General features: G+C 48.2%; 1 protein-coding gene and 1 long non-coding RNA gene across 4 annotated transcripts in view; one reads left to right on the top strand and one right to left on the bottom strand.

Moving 5' to 3' along the window:
* Positions 1 to 9,272: 9,272 nt before the first annotated feature.
* LOC132003823 (uncharacterized) lies at positions 9,273 to 11,555 on the bottom strand. The gene is made up of 2 exons (XR_009400328.1): positions 11,458 to 11,555; positions 9,273 to 9,689 (listed from the first exon to the last, which is right to left on the bottom strand). It is a non-coding gene; the product is annotated as an uncharacterized LOC132003823 (long non-coding RNA).
* A 137-nt stretch (positions 11,556 to 11,692) lies between these two features.
* Positions 11,693 to 20,495, top strand: part of TEX2 (testis expressed 2) — a 105,029-nt gene continuing 96,226 nt past the window's right edge. For all 3 annotated transcript variants that reach the window (XM_059380589.1, XM_059380590.1, XM_059380591.1), the window contains exon 1: positions 11,693 to 11,814. The gene's annotated coding sequence lies outside the window, so the exon portion shown is untranslated. The remainder of the gene's footprint in view (positions 11,815 to 20,495) is intronic.

Consider the following 20,495-nt stretch of genomic DNA (forward strand, 5'->3'; position numbering starts at 1 on the left):
AGATTTGGCAGGGTCCAGATATCAAGGACTTGACAGGAGCGTTTCAGGGCAGCAGTGGAGGCAGAAGCTTCTCAGGAGCAGGTTATAGAGGATAATAGGAGAGGAGGAGAACTTTCTGGAGAAGTTATGCTGGAAGGGATGGTGGAGCTTGGGAACCAGAGGAGGGAGTCTTGGGCTAGAAAGAAGGAACTTTTCGGAAGAGAGCTGCTAGGGCATGTTTGTGTGTTGGTGGGAATGATCTAGTGGAGGGAGAGAAAGTGATTATGCAGGAGAAGTTGGAGGAGGGGGACGGGCAGATTGAGCAACAAACTCCTAGGAAGGCAGCTACATCAGCCTCTAAAAGACCGAGGAGGGCACCTGGGTGGCTCAGTGGGTTAAGCCTCTGCCTTCGGCTCAGGTCCTGATCTCAGGGTCCTGGGATCGAGCCCCGCATCAGGCTCTCTGCTCAGCAGGGAGCTTGTTTCCTCCTCTCTCTCTCTGCCTGCCTCTCTGCCTGCTTGTGATCTCTATCAAATGAATAAATAAAATCTTTTAAAAAAAATAAAAAATTAATTAATAAAAGGACCAAGGACAGGAAACAGAGGGTATGCATGAAGATGCCACAGGTAGACTGTTGAGGAGAAGACGGGGGGCTTTCTGTCCCCCTGGGCCCTTGTGTCTGCGGATGAAGGATATGAGACCAGCAGCTGAGAGGGGGGAGGCGGTGTTGGGCATCTGCTGGGAGAGCGGTCAGACTGTCCCAGAGAGCAGGAGCGTGAACCTACTGGGGAAAGGCAGCCTTGCTGTCCGGCCTGGAGTGCCCATGTAGGGGGGGAGGGAGTCTTTCGGGATGGATGTAAGCTCGAAGCACTGAGTGAGGGTGAAAGCAGAGGGTCCCCACGGGGGCTGCTGGTGGCTGTGGGGAAGGAGAGAAGCAGACACATTGGAGAGGGACTTGCTTGTGGACTGGATATGGCCAGGAGAGGATGAAATCAGGAATAACTCACTGGGGCGCCTGGGTGGCTCAGTGGGTTAAAGGCTCTGCCTTCGGCTCAGGTCATGTTCCCAGGGTCCTGGGATCGAGCCAGGGAGCCTGCTTCCCCTGCTCTGCCTGCCTCTCTGCCTACTTGTGATCTCTGTCTGTCAAATAAATAACTAAAAATCTTAAAAAAAAAAAAAAGAATAACTGATTGTTATTGACTCGAGCAAGCAAGTGGGGCGGGGGCATGGACTAAGATAGGGGTGGTAGGGACCAAGAGATGCACGTGAGGAATTTTAACATGAGCTGACTAGGAGGCATCATAGAGACAAGCAGGCAGGAAGGCTGGAGCATAAGGGGGAGGTTTTCTCCTCTGCTCTGCTCCGCAGTGCATGAGGCTGACGCGGGAGCCGGACCTGGGTGTGGCCTCACCATCCTGACTTGCACAAAGAGGAGAAAAGTCTCCAGCCCTTGACTACAAGCTCCTTGCAGACAGGGCCCATGTTTTGTTCACTGATGTATCTCCAGCGACTTGCAGAGCACCTAGAAGGCAGTAGGCTTTAATCAATATTTTCTGTGAAGGTAGATGAATAGCAGGTGATGATCCTGTAATAGTGATCCCCCAGCCTCCAGAAACTGGGTGACTTTGTAGAGTCTGGGACAGATACCTTCAGAGCTTCACAAGAGAGACCTTGCTAATTACAATGATGACAAGGATTTGGGGATGACTTACAGTCAGCGAGGACCAATTACTCTTCTGAATAATCAGCTAAATGGGTCACACCATGATTGCTCAGAGCAACACAGGCAGGGTGGCTGGAGGGGGCGGGGTGGTCAGAAGATGGGAGAAAGGCAAGTTCAATTCCACCAGGGAGCTGGGTTTGCTTAGTGACCTCGGGCTAACGACTTGGCTTCTTCCATCCTGTTTAATTTGTTTTGGGGGGGTGGTTTGTGTTTTTTTTTTTTTTTTTTTTTTAATGGAATGGATAGAGATCTACCACCCCAGGTGGCCATAGGCACCACTAATAAAATTGCAGCACGTTTGTGGCAAACAAGGGAACCTGAGAAACCAGAAGCTGACACGAGTTCTCAGAAGCAGAAACTTAGCCAGGGGCCTGGAGTGTGCACGCGGCACAGGAAGAAAGAAGAAGGAACTGTGTGGGGTGAGGAACAGAGCTGCCACAGACACCAGATTTTCCTACAATAGTAAAGTGACGACGTGGCAGGCAGCCAGGTAAAGAGCCATAAAACAATAGACAGATGGAAACATACAGAATGGAGGGCACGCAATTGCCTCACCTCTGTGATGTTATAGGAGACTGAAGTCCAACAAAGGTCGTTCATTTATTCACCGGGCATTTCTCAAGAGCCAATTATGGGCCCAAGTGCCGGGCCAGTGTTTTGGTTAAATATTGTGGCACAATACATTACCCCAAAACTCAGGGGCCTAAAACAACCGTCATTTTATTATTTCTCACATATCTGTGGTTCAACTGATCTCAGCTCTGTGGTTCTTTTTCTCCACAGGGTGATGGCCGAGGCCCCAAGTTATCTGGACAAGGCAAGACTCGGCTAGAACCTTCAAGATGGCTCACTCAGAAAGATGGCGGTTGGTGCCGGTCTTTGGTTGGGAGATAACCCGTATCTCTCACCTGGCATGCCTCGGTTCTCTTCTGTATGGCTTCTCTGCCTGGCTTGGGCATCTCAAAGCATGGTGACTGATTGCCAAGAGCCAGGGAAGTGGAAGCTGTCAGTCTCCATATTGCCCAGGCTCAGAAGTCCCGGAAGGCCACTTCTGCTGCATTCTATTGGGGTAAAGCCAGTCATAGTGTGTGTAGTAGTTACCTACTGCTGCATAACAAGTGATTCTAAAACTTAGTGGTGTAAAATGATGATAAATATTTATCTCTCACATCTTCTGTGGGTTAGTTAGGAAATATGGAGCAGTTTTGCCGGGCAGTTCTTACTTGGGATATCTCATGAGATGGCCGTCAAAATGTCAGCCAGAGCTGTGCTCACCTGAGGGCTCAACTGGGATTGGAGGATCCATTTCCAAGATGGCTGACTCACTGAGTTGGCAAATTTGGGTTTGCCCTTGGCAAGAAGACTCAGTTCTTCTGGATGGGCCTCTCCATGACCTACATGAATATCCTTGTGACATGGTGGCTGGCTTCCTCAGAGTGAGCGATCCAAAAGACTAAGGCAGCCCTTTATAAGTGAGCTTCGAAGGCAGACTTCATTGTGTCTGCCATAACTTTTTGTCACACAGGCCAGCCCCAATTTGCAATGAGAGGAGACTGTGAAGGGACACGAATGACCAGGAAGTGAGGACCACTGGGACCATCCTGGAGGCTGGAAGTCACGCCAGGCCCGTCCAAGATTCCAACGGGTAGAGAAATAAACTCTACATCTGGTTGGGGAGAATGGCCAAGCCTTTGTGACCATCTTTACTCCCCCACAGCCCAAGGCCCAAGGGAGTTAGCAGAGGACTAGACAAAAGAGCTTTGTGCTTACAGAATTTACAGTCCAGACCACAGGTCTCGCTCCTACAGTCCAGGATCACACACAAAAAACTAGTGCCAGAGAATGGCTGTGTCTATCATATTCTTTATACAGATGGCAAGCCTGAGGCTGAGAAGAGAAAAAAAAAAAAAAAAAGGCCAATAATATGCCCAAAGTCATACCATAAGTGGCAGAGCTGAAATTAACACTCAGACCCTTCTGACCCCCAGTCAAGCCCTGTTTTCCCACAGCCTATACTGCCATCCATTATTTACAGTGTTAAATGTCAAATAGGGAATACAACATTGTATAGAGTATGAAATAACAGCTATATAAATCAAATTATGCTTTTAAAAAGAACAGAAAGAGGGGTACCTGGGTGGCTCAGTGGGTTGAGCCTCTGCCTTCAGCTCAGGTCATGATCCCAGGGTCCTGGAATGGAGCCTCACATGGGGCTCTCTGCTCGGCAGGGAGACTGCTTCTCCCTCTCTCTCTGCCTGCCTCTCTGCCTACTTGTGATCTCTGTCTGCTAAATAAATAAATAAAATCTTTAAAAAAAATAAAAAGAACAGAAGGAAATACAAACAAAATGTTGACAGTTTTTAATAAGTGGTAAGAAAATGAGGGAGGTTGTTTGGGTTTTTTTTTTTTCCCCTTCTTCTAGGTTTCTGTTTGTTTAATACTCTAAACTGAGCTTCTGTCACTTTCACAGTGGAAAGCCACAAACCATTTCCTGCTGTGGTGGACCACACAGGCCCAGGAGGAGAGTGGGGTGCTGCGGGGGTTGAGGGGGCGCTGGGGGAGCAGTGAGGAAGGAGCCCCCTACCTGTGGATTTGGGTTCTTCCTCTGCTGTTGGCTGTTAATTAGCTCACCTGTGCAAACAAAGCTGAGCCCTGCACTGAGGTGTAGGAAGAAGAACCTTGTCCTAGAAAAGACCTATGCTTCCCACTCTCCAGGATTGGGTAGGGCAAAGAAAAGTAGAGGGTTGAGGTTTCTCCTTGATGGGATATATCTATCGTGTTGTTTCCTGGTCTGAGATCAAGATGACTTCCTCTCAAATATGAGCTTACATACTGACAGAATATTTGATACTGATGCTTTCCTTCAAACTCCAATATAGGTAGCCATCATAGTTGAAACTATTTGGTTGTTTAAAGTATTAAGAGTCCTTTTTGGGGCGCCTGGGTGGCTCAGTGGGTTAAGCCGCTGCCTTCGGCTCAGGTCATGATCTCAGGATCCTGGGATCGAGTCCCGCATCAGGCTCTCTGCTCAGCAGGGAGCCTGCTTCCTCCTCTCTCTCTCTGCCTGCCTCTCTGCCTACTTGTGATCTCTCTCTGTCAAATAAATAAATAAAATCTTAAAAAAAAAAAAAAGAGTCCCTTTTTTTGTTCCCTGCAACCATGCGATCTCTTCTTTCACTTTTATATTTGAGGCTTAAGCCTGTCAATCCATCGTCTTCTTCCCGGTCCAGAGTGTGTTTTCCCTAGAGTGAAAAAACAACAGCTTCCATTAACTGAGCAACTACTATGGAAAGATGCTATATTAAGCATTTATGCATACAGTTAATCTTTACAATAGTATATGATGTGGGTATCTCAGTTTACAGATAAGAAAACAGGGCTCCAGGAAATTCAATATCTTCTCCAAGGCCACACGGCTCAGAAATGACAAAGGTGAAACCTGAACCAGGTCCAAAATGCCCCCAAAGCTACTCGCCTGATGCCGATTCCCTAAAATGAACATTACAGCAACATCAAAAGACATTTGAAAGCTTGTATCCCGATACCCCATGATGGCAGTTTGGGGAGGACTGTACAAGGTTCTCTTTTTGAAAATGGACTTTGTATCAGAAATGTCTTAAGCACCACACCACTTGAGAACTTCCAGCTACGGCCACCGTGGCCGATTCCGTGGCCATATCCCCACGAGCTTCCCAAACATTTCCTTTCCTTAAACTCTCCCTCAAATACAGACCATCCCTTCTCTTCTGAACTGCAGAGGTGTTGAGTAGAATAGATATGCGGAAATGACCAAGACGAGCAAGCCCACTTTCATTTCAATTCTGTTTAACAACCTGGTCAGGAGCTAACATTTCCCACTAACTCCTGGGAAATATACCAGGGTGTGAATATATAATACATACTATATAAATCTCCTTTCCAAGATTTAAAAACCAAAAACAAAATGCTCAACCTGCCCCTATGTTTAGGTGGATGTATATGTCACTAAATGTCCAGCTGAGCCCTCCCATTTCTGCTGCTTAAGGGGTGATGTGTTCTGGTGGGGATAAAAGATGAACGACTGAGCCTACCTTTATTGGCGGCACTCCTAAGCTCTCATTCCTGGAGTCAGAACTATGCTCCAGGGTGATTCTGGGCAAGCTGGAGATTGAATTTCCCATGCTGCAGTGGAGCAGTGGGCCTGGTGGTTGGAAGACAGCAGGGATGGTGGGTGACATCAACATTATCAGGAAAGCAAGGGAATAACCTCTGTACTGTGTATTCATTCTCTATGAGCATTGGGGTAGTGGGCCTGGGAGGTAAGGCTTAGAGTAGGCAGGGAACGGGAAGGAAATATCAGTCTTTCTCCCTAGAAATTTCATTCTGGCTGGTCCACACCAGTTGGAAGCCACCATTCCCCCAGTGTCCCAGGGAATGACAGAGCTTTGAGACATTTGTATTTGATAAACGCAGGTTTCACATGCTAACTAGCAGAGCAAACAATTGACATCACCTTGCTGTTTGCTGTTCCATGATGGCTAGGAAATCACAGAGCGTCAGCCCACTGATGGAGGAGGCCTCGCTGAAGGCCCTGAAGACTTCTCTCAAGCATCCTTTCCCCCAGATGCTCGTGTCTTGATGATGGTGTGAGTCCTGATTATTAGCAGATTTTTATTTTATTATTATTTTTTGAACAAAAATATATTTTTAAGATTTTGTTTATTTGACAGAGAGAGAGATCACAAGTAGGCAGAGAGGCAGGCAGAGAGAGGAGGAAGCAGGCTCCCCGCTGAGCAGAGAGCCTGATGTGGGGCTCGATCCCAGGACCCTGAGACCATGACCTGAGCCAAAGACAGAGGCTTAACCCACTGAGCCACCCAGGTGCCCCAGATTTTTATTTTAGAAGGAAAACCAGATGAGAAAATCTTCTCTCCACCGTGTACCCTCTACCCACTACCACCCGTTGTTTTGAAGCCTCACCCCAGTGCTGGTGCAGAGTAAACAGAAAGTGCTAGAAGTCTCACTGTGGCTGATCATTCTTCATACAGAGCAGAGGGAGGGGAAACCCAGGAGCTGACCATCTTCAGAAGTTCCAGTTCTTTGGCCACACCTGACCTTGTCATCACTCGAAATCATTCTTCTCTGAAAACCTTGCCTTTACCATCCCACTCCGAATGAAGGCAACTCTGGTTCCCCTCATCTCTCCCGGCACCACGTGTTCCCCCTGCCAGGCTCCCCTCCCCATCCCCTCCCCCGGGGTTTCCCTCTATCTCCATCCAACATAGGACCCGAGACCCATCACTTCAAATCCCCTGTTGTCAGTATCTGAGCTGTTTTTCTTTTTTTTTTTTTTTTAAGATTTTATTTGTTTATTTATTTACTTACTTACTTGTCAGAGAGAATGAGGAAGAGAGACAGAGCACAAGCATGGGGAGCAGCAGACAGAGGGAGAAGCAGGGGTCCCCGCTAATCAAGGAGCTCCACGTGGGACTTGATCCCAGGACCCTGGCATTCCAGGACCCTGGGATCATGACCTGAGCTGAAGGCAGACACTTAACCAACTGAGCCACCCAGGTGGCCCTGGGCTGTTTTGTTTTCCTCCTGCTCCTGACCCTGTGAATTCGTGACTCTGATTTCCGCCCACCTGGGCCCCCGCTGCCTAGCCCCCTAGCCCTCCGCAGTCCTGGAGCCGTAGTAAGTGCAGGAGCCCATGGCACCGCCCAGAATTCTCCCTCTCAATCTGGCAGCTCCTTCTTTCATTTCTCTCAGAGGCTTTTCCAGTTCTTTACTGTTTCCTTCAAACCCCTGTTATCACCTCCCACCTACTCTCAAGAGATGACTATGCTTCTCACTTTAGAGCTAAAAAAGTAGGAGCCAGCAGGCAGGAATTTCCTCAACTTCCTGCTTTCCACCTGTGAATGAAGCTGCGCCCACACCCATTCTTAGTTGCATCGAACTTACTGTGGAAGCGAGGACCCTCTTCCTGCCCCAGGACTACTCCCCTGCCCTGTGGGCCTCCTGGGACCCCATCCTGTGGGTCCTCTCCTGCCCAACCTTTTCTTTTCTTTTTCTTTTTTTTTAAGATTTTATTTATTTATTTGATAGAGAGAGATCACAAGTAGGCAGAGAGGCAGGCAGAGAGAGAGGAGGAAGCAGGCTCCCTGCTGAGCAGAGAGCCCGATGCAGGACTCGATCCCAGGACCCTGAGATCATGACCTGAGCCGAAGGCAGCGGCTTAACCCACTGAGCCACCCAGGCGCCCTCTGCCCAACCTTTTCATTCTCTTTTCTTAGCTCTTCTCTTCAGCCCAGCTCCGGGGGTCCTCTGCATTTCCAGGCCCCCCCTACACCGCTTTGGTCAGTGACCCAATAGTTGTCTAATATCCAAATGCCAAGGTTCACGGTTCAGACCTCTTCCAACTTGAACCTTCGGAGGCCATGTTGCTATCGACCACTTCCTCCTTCTCCAGTCTCCTCTCCCTTGGCTTTGGTGACAACGCTCTTTCTGGGGTTTTTATCGCCTTTCTGGTTTCTCTTCTTCATAGCCCTATTCTGGCTACCCCTAAAACCTCATCTGTTCCCCAGGGGTTAGTAGCATCTACTCTGTGCCCCCATAGCCCCTGGGCTTACATTCGCGGAAGCCTATAGTGGTCTATCAACTTGTTGATCTTTCTCTACTAGCTCTAGTGCCCAAATTCAACCTTCTTCTTCTTCTTCTTCTTTTTTTTTTTTTTACACTTTTTTATAGTTACCTTCATCTCTATCCTCAGTGCTTACAACACCACCTGGTACATACTGAGCTCTCCGTGTTTGCTCATTAATGGTACAGCTTGCAGCATAACGGGTCCCTAGCCTTTGTTAAGGATACAAGTGGATCAACTTTTCTGTTTTTGTATATGTCGCAACCACTTCTCGCTTCAAAAGTGCAATGCAGTGTCAAAACATTGGATTAAAAGGGGGTGCCTGGGTGGCTCAGTGGGTTAAGCCTCTGCCTTCAGCTCGGGGCATGATCCCGGGGTCCTGGGATCAAGCCCCACATCAGGCTCTCTGCTCTGCAGGGTGCCTCCTTCCTCTTCTCTCTCTCTCTGCCTGCCTTTCTGCCTACTTCTGATCTCTGTCAAATAAATAAAAATCTTAAAAAAAATATTTTAAAACATTGAATTAAAAACCATAGAGCATTTTTGTTTGTTTGTTTAGAGTTTCGGGAGAAAATAAGGTTTATCTTGTAATATCACAACGGGGAATAAGTCAAGTATACCAGAACCCAGGTAGGCTCAAGCTGCAGTCCGGGTTATGAGAGAGACCGGGCTGATGGCTGCGGACAAAGAGGGAGGCAGATGCCAGAATAATACTAATAACTTGGGCTTGAATTTCTATGACTTTTACCTCTACTGTAGGTACAAAAGTTTATTTTACTTTGTATAAAAAATCCCAAGTTTCACGGAGCAGCTACTAGGGGGATAGAGTAAGGAATCTTGCTTCATATCTGAATTTGCATCACAATCCCTGCCCTTTGTCACAGGGTCACCATAGGAAGTCACAGATGCCAAGCTCTAAAATGACTCTTTTCATTTATAAGTTCAAAGTCCATGTAGATTCATATACATATTCTTTATTTGACTGGATTTTCATACCAGCCCAAGGGCCTGGTGAATGATCCCATTTTATAAAATTATCCCATTTTATAGATGAGCAATCAAGGGCCAAAGAGATTTAATTATGTGACTTGTTCAGAGTCAAACAGATGTAAGTTAGAGCAATGGAACTTCAACTCCAGGCGGTGTCTATATCACAGGGTCTTATGGTGAAGGTTAGTGATATTTGCTTCTTTTTGCCTTCTGAAGTTATCCATCCTGTTTCTGGCAGCAACAAAGGGCATTTTGCCAGGCACTGGAGCAGAGCAGTTAGGAGGATCCTGGTCATTAGGGTCATGAATGCTGGCTCTTTCTTTAGCTAGTCTTGTGATCTTGGACGTGTCAGCAGTCCTCTCTGGGCTTCAGTTTCTGCATCTGTAAAATGGAGAAAATAGCAATCCTATCTACGACACAGGATTATTGTAAGGTTTCAGTGAATTAATATGTGCAAAGGTCTTGACAGAGTAAGGCACATAGTAGCCTCTTTTTTTTTTTTTTAAGATTTTATTTATTTGACAGCGAGAGAGAGGGATCACAAGTAGGCAGAGAGGCAGGCGGGGGTGGGGGGTGGTGGAGGGGCGGAAGCAGGCTCCCCACTGAGCAGAGAGCCTGATGCAAGGGCTCAATCCCAGGACCCCTGAGATCATGACCTAAGCCGAAGGCAGAGGCTTAACCCACTGAGCCACCCAGGTGCCCCATAGTAGCCTCTTAATAGGTAGGATGTGTTAGATTATTGTTATTATATATTCATTTATTTTTCAAAGAATCCAAATTCCTCACTTTTCAAAAAGAAGGGATTCTTCTAAGTGTTCGTGCTAGATCTTATTGGCCTCCACTTTGAGGTCAGATTGATGAGGCATTAATTAATCTAATATTTATATAGGGCTTGGAATAGGCACAAAGGAGGGTGGGTACCCTCTGATGCACCTTGTCAGTTTCCAAGGACCCTTGCAGCCATGCAGCTTCAGGGGTTGCTCCCCGCCAAACCCCCACCAAGGTGGAGATTTTAAGATGTGTCCAAAAAGAATCTGGGGCTATTTCTCCACTGATAATCACCCTTCTTGGACATTTCCACAGATCCCATGAATGGAACCCTCTCCTGTTGAGACAAGAGCTCATTTCCCTTTGGGAATGCCAAGAGGAGACATGGTAATACCAGGCAGTGATATCAGCAACTCTGAGACTGAACCCTGACAAGGGAGATCGCTGTGTGGAGCTGTCCCTGCAAACACAGCACCCAGCAGATACTACAACAAAATAGGGGGTGTTCTGTGGAGGCCATTTGCTCCTCATAGGAGTGGTCTAGGGGGACAGGGCTGACCTTGAAACTGAAGGCAGTAACTTCTGGGTCAGATGTATATCTGGGACACTGGGGATGAGGAGAGGAATGTGGCTGAGAGGGCGGGCAGGGCTCAGGCGCGTTGGAGGGATGCTCCAGAGGGCCAAGGCGTGCTCCAGGGCTTATGACTGGGTCTGGGTGTGTTTGCCATTAAGATATTTCAACACTGTCTCACCAGTCAGAGGACAAGACTGGTTTCTTGCTTCATCACACCCCGGTTCCCTTCAAATTCAATTCTTCGCAGGACGCTCTCAGGGAACTGCTCTGAGTTTCTTAGTAGGCGACCTCCAGCCCACTAGAGAGTCTCCCAGCCATATTACTGATTTTGAGGATAAAAAAGGGTTTAGCTTTATTTTTGACAGTTAAATTTGAATTTCATGACTATGATGGACTCGAAAGATGCACCTGAGCGTGCGTGGATCTGTTTGTACCATCTACATTAGATTCACCTCGGGGGAGGGATGTTGAAAAAGGCATATTTTCTCCAGACCCATTCCAGAAGTGGACAATTAGAGACTCGGGTGGGACCTAGGGATCTTCATGTTAAAATCCTCCATGGTGAGACTGAGAATGTGCCTTTTCAAGTGAATTTCTGGGACTGGGCGGGATAGATGACGGCCTTCTAAAACCCAAATTTTAGTGAATATGCCCCGCGCGGGACCCCTGGTTCTCGTAGCCTCAGTTTCTCCCTCCAACCCGGCCAGGTTCTGTCTCCACTTGTTTGCTAGACTGCAGGAAGAGTAAATTAATAAGTGCAAAGAACTGAAGAAAGCTTTGCAGCCCGAAGAGAAGAGAAGCTCTTACCCCTCCCATCCGGACTTCTTAACAGTAACGCCGCCGCCGCCCCTCTCTAGCCCCGTGGGCGGCGGTCCCTTTAACAGACCTGGCCAATCGCGCGCCCATTTCCGCGGCCGCTCCCCGGCGCGCGGGTAGGGGCTGGATTGGCCGGGCCTGGCGCGCGGCCTGCTCCGCCCCTGCCGTCCTCTGGTTGGCGGCGGCGGCCGCGGGCGCGGGGCGGGTCTGCCGGCGGGGCGGGGCGGCCGATGCCCGGGGGCGGGCGGGCGGCAGGACAGCGGCCGGAGCTGGAGCCCAAGCCGGATCCGCGGCGGCCGCGGAGCACGGGCGTCGGCGCAGTACAATGAAGGAGCCAGCAGAGCCGGGGTGAGCGCGACTGGGGCCGGGCAGGGGGGCGGTGGAAGGGGCGTCCGCAGAGAAGGCCCGGGCTGGGGGCGGTCCAACCCCGCTGGGTCCCGGCTGCGCTGGGGGCCGGCGGCCGTTGGTGAGGCGGGGCGCGGGGATTCGGGCCCCCCCAGGTCTCCGCCCCGCTGTCACGGCCCCGTGTTGACGGAGACGCCCACCCGCGACGCCCCCGGGCGAACCCCTCTTTCCTTCGGGGTCGGGTGTGGCGGTTTAGGCTTGACCCCGACCGGTGGCGGCGGCCAGCCCGTCCGTTCCCCCCCCCCCCCACCGCCCCCGCCTCCCGTACCCCGAGCCTGCGGTCCGCGGGTTCCCGGCTCGGCCGGGACCAGGGAGGGCAGTCCACACGCAACTAAGGGAAAACAGCTTGTAAATTTATGAATGGGGCCCCGGGTTCCTGCCGCCCCCCTCGCCCACGTCACGAAACGCTTTGCAAGTCAAGAACCGCGGTTACTTTTACGCGGATCTGTCAGGGGCTCGCTGCGCTCGGGTTGTTTCCCCCAACTCCTGGAGATCGCCGGTGGCGGTGGACAGGGGGCGGCGGCGTGCCGAGAGCCGGGGGATCGGAAGGTTAACAAGTGACATTGGGCTGAGGCCTAACGCCAGGTGCCCTGCCCGCGAGCGCGGGTGTGACGGTGGAGGCTGTGGCTGCTGGCCGCTGGCGAGCACACCAGCGAAGCCGAGGGACCCGGAGAAGGAATGCACCGCAACTCCAGTTGCACCATGCACGCCGCCCGAATTGCACGGCCGACGCGGGAGTTGGTGCAGGGGAGTTTTCCCCTTTTAAAAACGGTTTTTTGGAAAACTTAGCCCCTCAGTGGGTTGATGGTTACTTAAACCATCGGTTGTTATGGTTACAGGGCATCAAATATAAGGGCAAAGTCTGTTCCCACCCTCGCTCTTTTTCTCCAAAGCTATGAAGTACTTTGTCACTACGTTTTACAGACGCTGCGCTGGAAGGGCATACTTTTTTAGAGTTGAAGGGAAAGCGTGGGCTCCTTGAAGGCAGGGGTGGTACCATATTCCTGTTTGAAGTCCACCGTGGCAGCTCTGCTCAAGAATTGAAAGGAACCAGCCTGCTGCATGTTTGATGATCCCCATCAAAGGATTTAAAGGAGTCCTTTCAGGAGCCAGATGTGAGGTGGAAGAAACCAATGAGTGGCTGTTATATGGAAACCAATAAGGAAAAACGGAGGGGCAAATGATCCTTGAACTCCAGAGTAAGGGGGTATTTGAGGAGTCTAGGTTTGAGGGGTTAGAACTAGGTGACACTGTGAAGCTTATCTCGTAGGAGGTATTGGAAGAGTCATTCCAAGCAATCATTCTTATTAGCTTTTCTTTTTTTTTAAAAGATTTTTATTTATTTATTTGAGAGAGAGACAGTGAGAGAGAGCATGAGAGGCGAGAAGGTCAGAGGGAGAAGCAGACTCCCCATGGAGCTGGGAGCCCGATGCGGGACTCGATCCCAGGACTCCAGGACCATGACCTGAGCCGAAGGCGGTTGCTCAACCAACTGAGCCACCCAGGTGCCCCTTATTAGCTTTTCTTAACCCTTAAGATATTTTGGTATTTCAGATTCTTCCAGGAATGGGTAGTTGTCCAAACTTTCAGAAAACAAGCCTCCTAAGGTGATGGGTACAGAGTAGGTCTTTAGGCAGACAGTTTCTTTCACATGGGGCTCTCCAGGAGTGTCAGTGAAGGCCTCCAGTCAGCGTATGGAGGGCTCTGGGTGAACTCAGCTTGGCCTGTTCATTTATCTGCAGGAAGAGGGGCTGTGCCTGAGAGGAAGGAGATTAACAACCCGATTCAAGTTGGAGGTTGGTGGTAATGGAGACAACCGACAAGGGACCCAGGGACTGGGACAGAGTGGGGGAGGGCAAGTGCAGGAGTTTGCTTGGGCTGAGTTTCTGGGGCCTGGAGGTTTGAAGAGAGGAGAATGTCCTCCTATGAGAGGGTTGGAGAAATCACATGTACCAAATGTATTGTTTGTTCATTAGAGATGATGATTTTAGAATACTTCTGGAAAAGCAGAAGAGATTAGGCTTTCAGGTAGAATAAATGTACAGGGTGTTTTGGAGTCTTCGTCAAAAAGAAATTGTATGTAGCTGAAAAATATTCATTTGACTAATGTTTTTTTTTTTTAAGGTTTTATTTATTTGACAGACAGAGATCACAAGTAGGCAGAGAGGCAGGCAGAGAGAGAGGGGGAAGCAGGCTCCCTGCTGAGCAGAGAGCCCAGTGCTGATGCTGGGCTTGATCTCAGGACCCTGAGATATGACCTGAGCGGAGGGCAGAGGCTTAAGCCACCTAGCCACCCAGTCGCCCCATCATTCGACTTATTTTTATTAAGTCGGTAGTGTACCAGAACCTGGAAGGCATTGTGGGTTATGGTGGAAAAAAACAAAAGGGGTGGAGGGTTTAGTTCTATGTGCCCTATGATTTGCCTTCCCTCCAAGTCAAAAGCTCTCTTCTGAGGTTGTTCTGAAGTTCTTGAGGAAAGAAAGGGGAGAAATGCACAGAATATTATTTAATGTAAGAACAAAACAGAACAATGGGAAATTCTTCCCACTTTAATTCACTTCTGGTATCAAATTGAAACTTCAAAGAGTGGTTTTCTGGGCGCCTGGGTGGCTCAGTTGGTTGGACGACTGCCTTTGGCTCAGGTCATGATCCTGGAGTCCCGGGATCGAGTCCCACATTGGGCTCCCAGCTCCGCGGGGAGTCTGCTTCTCCCTCTGACCTTCTCTTCGCTCATGTTCTCTCTCACTGTCTCTCTCTCAAATAAATAAATAAAATCTTTAAAAAAAAAAAAAGAGTGGTTTTCTGTTTCAGGTTTGGCATAAGATAATCTGCATTCTCATATCTATTCACTGGTATCATTTCATGGTATTGGTTCCTGTTCTTTTTTCCCTTTCTGCTATCTATTTATTCAAAAACTTGGAAGTTCATTAGACAAATACTGTCCCTGGCCTCTAGGTGCTTCCACTTCATTTTCTTTGCCAGACTATCCCTCAGCATCTACTTTCTTCTCTCTGATCCTTATTCTCCCCTGAGGGTCCCCCTTGGGCATTGTTGAGGTCACAGGGAATGTTTGTTCTTTGATTCTGTCCCAAAGCAGAAGGCAACTAGTATAGAAAAGAAAGCGTTTGCTGAATTTCAATTCTGTTCTGTACTACTATCTTTCTCTCTCTCCAGGAGATCTCTCTATCAGATAGATGTGGATGTGGATATAGGTATCTTCTCCAGTCCATGAGCAGCCCTCTAAGGGAGATAGATCTTGGGAGCTTCATTTTATGGACAAGCAAACTGAGGCTCTGAGCAGCCTCAGTAACTTGTCTAGAATGATAAGCTGGTTAGATAGTGGAGCAAGAATGTCAGTCGAGGACTTTGTGATTCCAAAACATGCTTTTTCCATTGTACTATGTTGCTTCTTCCAGAAGACGTATGGCAGTTGTAGCACAGTGCCTTCTTTGGACGTATGAAAGGTCAGGTTCAGAGATGTTCAGAGAATTGCCACAGTTACTGTGCTTATGGTGGACCAGGAGTTAGCACCCTATGTCCTGTGTCTCTACCTGGTGCCTTTTTGGGTCATTCGTGTGGCTGCCAGGAAATTTGAGTTTACTGCTGTGAAAAGGTGACCTGACCTACCAGGGCATATCCCAATGCTTCCATTTAGCAGCTGTGTGACTTTGGGCAAATTATTTTTTCTCTTTCTGTACATCAGTTTCTTTATCTATAAAATGGGACAGTATTCACATTCCAACAATGGTAAGACAAGTACAGTTTTTCTCATTTTAACATTTCTGAAGAAAAATATCTTATAATCTATGGGGTCTCACAGTTGTAGTTGGCAATGATGTCCTTTTTTGGTACATAATATAATGGTACGTCTTACAGTAGTGGGCTCTAGATCAGATGAACTATAGTAGTGCATTCTTCATTTTTTAAAAAATATTTATTTATTTGAGAGAGAGAGCATGTACGTGCATGAGCGGGGGGACTGGCGGGAGAGGGAGAAACGAACTCCCTGCTGAGCAGGGGTCGGACGCGGGGCTGGATCCCAGGACCCTGAGATCATGACAAAAGCAGACGCTGAACTGACTGAGCTACCCAGGCACCCCAGTAGTGCGGTCTTTATAGGTAGTTGTGGGGATTACATGAAGCCACTCCCGTACCTGGCACATAGTGGGCACCCAATGTCAGTTGATGGTACTGAATGACAGGGTTAGGGTTAACTGGTGGGTGGCTCTGGGCTGAAGCCGGTGAATACCTCCAAAGATTTGCCACTTGGAGCCTAGGCAATAATCCTTGATCTGTGGGCCGGAGGAACGTTTTCCTGTTTGCCTGGAACTCTGTCCTTTGGCTGACTCTTGTCCCCATGAGGAGCATTAACTCTAGGAGCTAACGAGCCATGGGCAGACAGCTCCCTTTGTCCTGCCTGTTCATTAAGGTCTTTGTCAACTTTAAATCCCAAGTTAAAAATAAATATCATTATAAGAAGATTGGAAACCTGCATAGTCTTACATGTGAATTTTAATGCTCCTCAAGGTTATATACAAGATTCTTGTGTTTCCCCTTTCAAAACTCCTTGTGGTGTTTAATTGCTTTGGGTAAAGTATCATGAGATGCCATTACACAGTAGGGGCCTAGGAGGTCATGAATGTGCAGAAGCCTATGACTAGCACTGGATGAGGCAGAGAGAGCTCTAGAGTGGGCATCGGAAGGCCTGCTCCCAGTCCTGGGGTTTATCTTGGTATTGTGTGTGTTCTTGGGCCTCGAGGCTCTCTTTTCCAAAATGAAGACTTGATTTCTCAGTCTCCTCCGCTGACTCCCTTCGACACAGTATCAGATTTTGTGAGTTTATGAACTAAGGATTTGAGAAGTTATTTACTTATTTATTCTTTTAAAAGATTTTATTTATTTGACAGAGAGGGACACTGTGAGAGAAGGAACACAAGCAGGGGGAGTGAGAGAGGGAGAAGCAGACTCCGCGCAGGGCAGGGACCCCCGAGGCAGGGCTTGATCCAAGGACCCTGGGATTGTGACTGGAGCCAAAAGCAGATGCCTAACGACTGAGCCACCCAGGTGCCCCAGAATCTGAGAAATTAAATGGTTGAAAGGAGTTCCTTCATTCAGGGCTCGTGAAGTCTCACTTGGGTGTCTGTTAAAGCAGAAACCAGTAGTCAGGTGATAACAATATGAGTAACTCTCATTTATGGAGAATTGCTGTGTGTGCCAGGCACTGTCTCTTTTTCAGTTTCACACGGCCCTTTGAGTAGGGGAGACCATGGTCAATCTTATTGTAAGATGAGAGCACTGAAGTTCAGAGAAGTACGAACCTCATCCAAGGTCACACAGCAAAGATGAGGGCTTCTGTTGCTCTCCAATGCGAGCTCTTTGGTTGCTTTCAGGTGGACTCTGCCTGTTCTTGGAATCCTCTCAAGTCACGTGCACTGGGCTCTCTGCTCAGCGGGGAGCCTGCCTCTTTGCCTACTTGTGATGTCTCTCTGTCAAATAAATAAATAAAATCTTAAAAAAAAAATCTGAGTTCTTGTTCAGGGCATCACTATGAATTGGGAGAATTTTGCTCAACCTTTAAAGAATAGCCCCTGTGCCAGTTGCGGGCGACCTAAGTCCTTGAAAGGCAAGATTTTCCTTTGGTGAACAGAAGCCACAAGCTGGGTCACCGGGAGCATAAGTGGGACCGTTGAGAGCAGAATCCAGTCCTTCTTTGTGGAGCTGGTGGGATGGGAAACGCAGGTGGGCTTTGAAACAATCAGGGAGCCTTTCGCTTTTGGGTTTGCCTGGAGTGTTGGTTTTTTTTTTTTTTTTTTAAGATTTTATTTATTCATTTGACAGAGATCACAAGTAGTCAGAGGCAGACAGAGGGAGAGGAAGGGAAGCAGGCTCCCTGCTGAGCAGAGAGCCCGATGCGGGGCTCCATCCCAGGACCCTGGGATCATGACCTGAGCCGAAGGCAGAGGCTTCAACCCACTGAGCCACCCAGGCGCCCCTGGAGTGTTGGTTCTAAGGGCTTTTCCCCAGGCAGGTTATTGGACCTAACAAATTGAGTGCCTCCTGGGCTTATCTTAATAGTTGAGATGGGGGCACCTGGGGTGCTCAGTGGATTGGGCCTCTGCCTTCGGCTCAGGTCATGATCTCAGAGTCCTGGGAATGAGCCCTGCCTTCGAGCTCTGCTTAGCAGGGAGCCTGCTTCCACCCCCCAAACCTCTGCTGGCCTCTCTTGTCTACTTGTGATCTCTGCCTGTCAGATAAATAGATAAAGTCTTAAAAAAAAAAAAGTTTTTTGAGAATAGCACAGGCAAGCAGAGCCCACTTCAGTCTTAAGCTTCTTTGGGATTTGAGATTAAACCCACCCCTCAGATCCCTCCTGCAGTAACCTTTCAGAATCACAACAGGCACTTCTGAGTTTCATTTCTCTGTTGTTTCTTACAGCTGGCGTAAGCTGGGCTGTTTTCATATTCAATTTTAAATTCCTTTTTGCATCTAACGCTGCCTTTTAAACAGTGTTCCTAAAAATGGTCATATTTATCATTTGGGGCTTGAAATAGAGAATTTAAAAATCTTTTCACTGAAAGGACTGACTAAACAATGATTATTACGCGTTCAATAAATATTTGAGCATCTACTGGAGCCAACCATTGTGCCTGTCCTTGGAAATCCAGTGGGGAGCAAAACAGATGTGGTCTCTGCGGGCACATAGCACATTATCTAGTCCAGACAGTAAACAAGTCAAGAGATGTATACATTGTATGTGTATATTACATTGTGATTTAAGTGTGAAGGCTCCTTCCTAGGAAGGGGGAGACTGAGAAGGAAGAAAGGGGGGGAGCTAGCAATTGGGAGTGTCCAGCAAAGCATTTCTAGAGGGAACAGGATGCATGTAGAAAGTGTGGCATGGGGAGGAGAGAAGGGAAGAGGTGTGGAGGAGGTTGTGGGACGGCCAGTCATCAGAGCCCTGCAGGGTAGAGGTGAAGACCCCTGGCTCAGGAGCCAGATACTTCTTTAGGGGACTTGGGGATTTCTTAGGCTCCTGCTGCCTCAATTTCGCATCCTAAGTGGCCGTTAGGATAGAATGAGCTGATGTCTGGGGATTCTGGAGGACGTTGCGAGGCACGTACAGGAAGGACTGGGGCTAAGGGTTTGCTGATTCTCACACAGTCGGCATCTTGACTTGGAATGGATGAGCTTCTGTTCGTGGTCAGCATTTCCCATCATTCCATGTGTAAAGTAACCACAGGGCTGAAGTTGAGACGAGATGGCTAATATGCATCTGCTGGGCACATTCTGAGGTGGCTTGGTGTTAGATGCTCTGTGGTGTGCTAACCATGGAGCACCTGTGCCTGGGGAGCACTTGGCAGGGAGCCTGGGCCCCGTCTGCCGTGGGAGCCGTGTTCAACAGGAAGCTTTGTTGCTCAGCTCCTTCCTGCAGCTGTCTGCTTTGGGGTTTGATATGGAGGGTAGATTTTTAGCCCCTTTTTCCCCCCATAAAAGGAGGCAGAGGCCAGTGGCCTCACTACCAGGCGATCAAAGGTGACAACTCAAGAGTTGCTAAGTGGTACCCACCTGAACTCCATGCTCGATGAGATTTGGTGTGGTGCTTTCTTAGGGAAATGGCCACACCTCGGGATCATACAAGAGGAAAACTTCATGAAACGAGTCACTGGCTTTGGTTCTTTGGCCTGTTTTGGTTCAGTAAAATAGAATCCCAGCCATATCAGAGTTTGTTAGTATCCTACAGGGTATTTTGTTAGAGCTGATCAAATTTGTATATAATTTCACTAGTTCCTTTTAAAAAAAATTTATTCTGGAAACATTTTTTAAATTCACAAAAGTGGAGAATAATATAATGAGGCCCATGTATCTATCATTGTTTCAATAATTATCGACATGTTGCTAATCTTATTCCAAGATAGTTTCCATTTGAAGCATTTTTGGTGGATTTTCTGTCACAGTATAAATGTATCTTTGTAATATAAAATTATATGGTAGATATGGTCCTAGAGAAAAAAAAAATATCACATGCTGCCTAATTACAGGACTGGTGTGAGTAGTTGAAATTCAGAATCCTAAATGAACATTTCTTGCAAGTCTGCATAGTCTTGCTTATGAAAATTAGGTGTCCCTGACCTGGCTATATAGGGAAGGTTATAACCTTGGGGTCTCAGGTTGGCGCCCCATTCTTCCGATGACATACTCCGTGAGAGTGATGCCTCCTGAGCCTGGGACAGGAAGCCCACCCAGACGAGAAGGCCACCCTTAAAAGTTGGCAGGAGAATGCATTTCAAGTCTGGGACAAAGGCACAGAACATGCTTCTTCTGTGAGATGGGTCTGAACCCACTGGACAGCTCCAGGCATGGATTCCCAAGACTCTTTCCCCCCTTATTTCCCGTTCTGGATTATTCTACTCTAAAAACTGTTTGACTCCTTCTATGGACCCAAGTTTTGAAGAGCCGTATCTCAGGTTTCTGCTTGTTTTCTACCACGCTTGCATTCATTCATTCATCACCCAACAGACATTAAAGGAGGTTGCGCAATGGGTCAGATGGTGTGCTAGGTACTGTGTCTACAGCAGTGGGCAAAACTGACAAGGTCCTTGCCCTCCTGGAGGAAGGAGAAAAGC

The sequence above is a fragment of the Mustela nigripes genome, chromosome 16, assembly GCF_022355385.1.
Source record: "Mustela nigripes isolate SB6536 chromosome 16, MUSNIG.SB6536, whole genome shotgun sequence".
NCBI classification, from domain to species: domain Eukaryota; kingdom Metazoa; phylum Chordata; class Mammalia; order Carnivora; family Mustelidae; genus Mustela; species Mustela nigripes.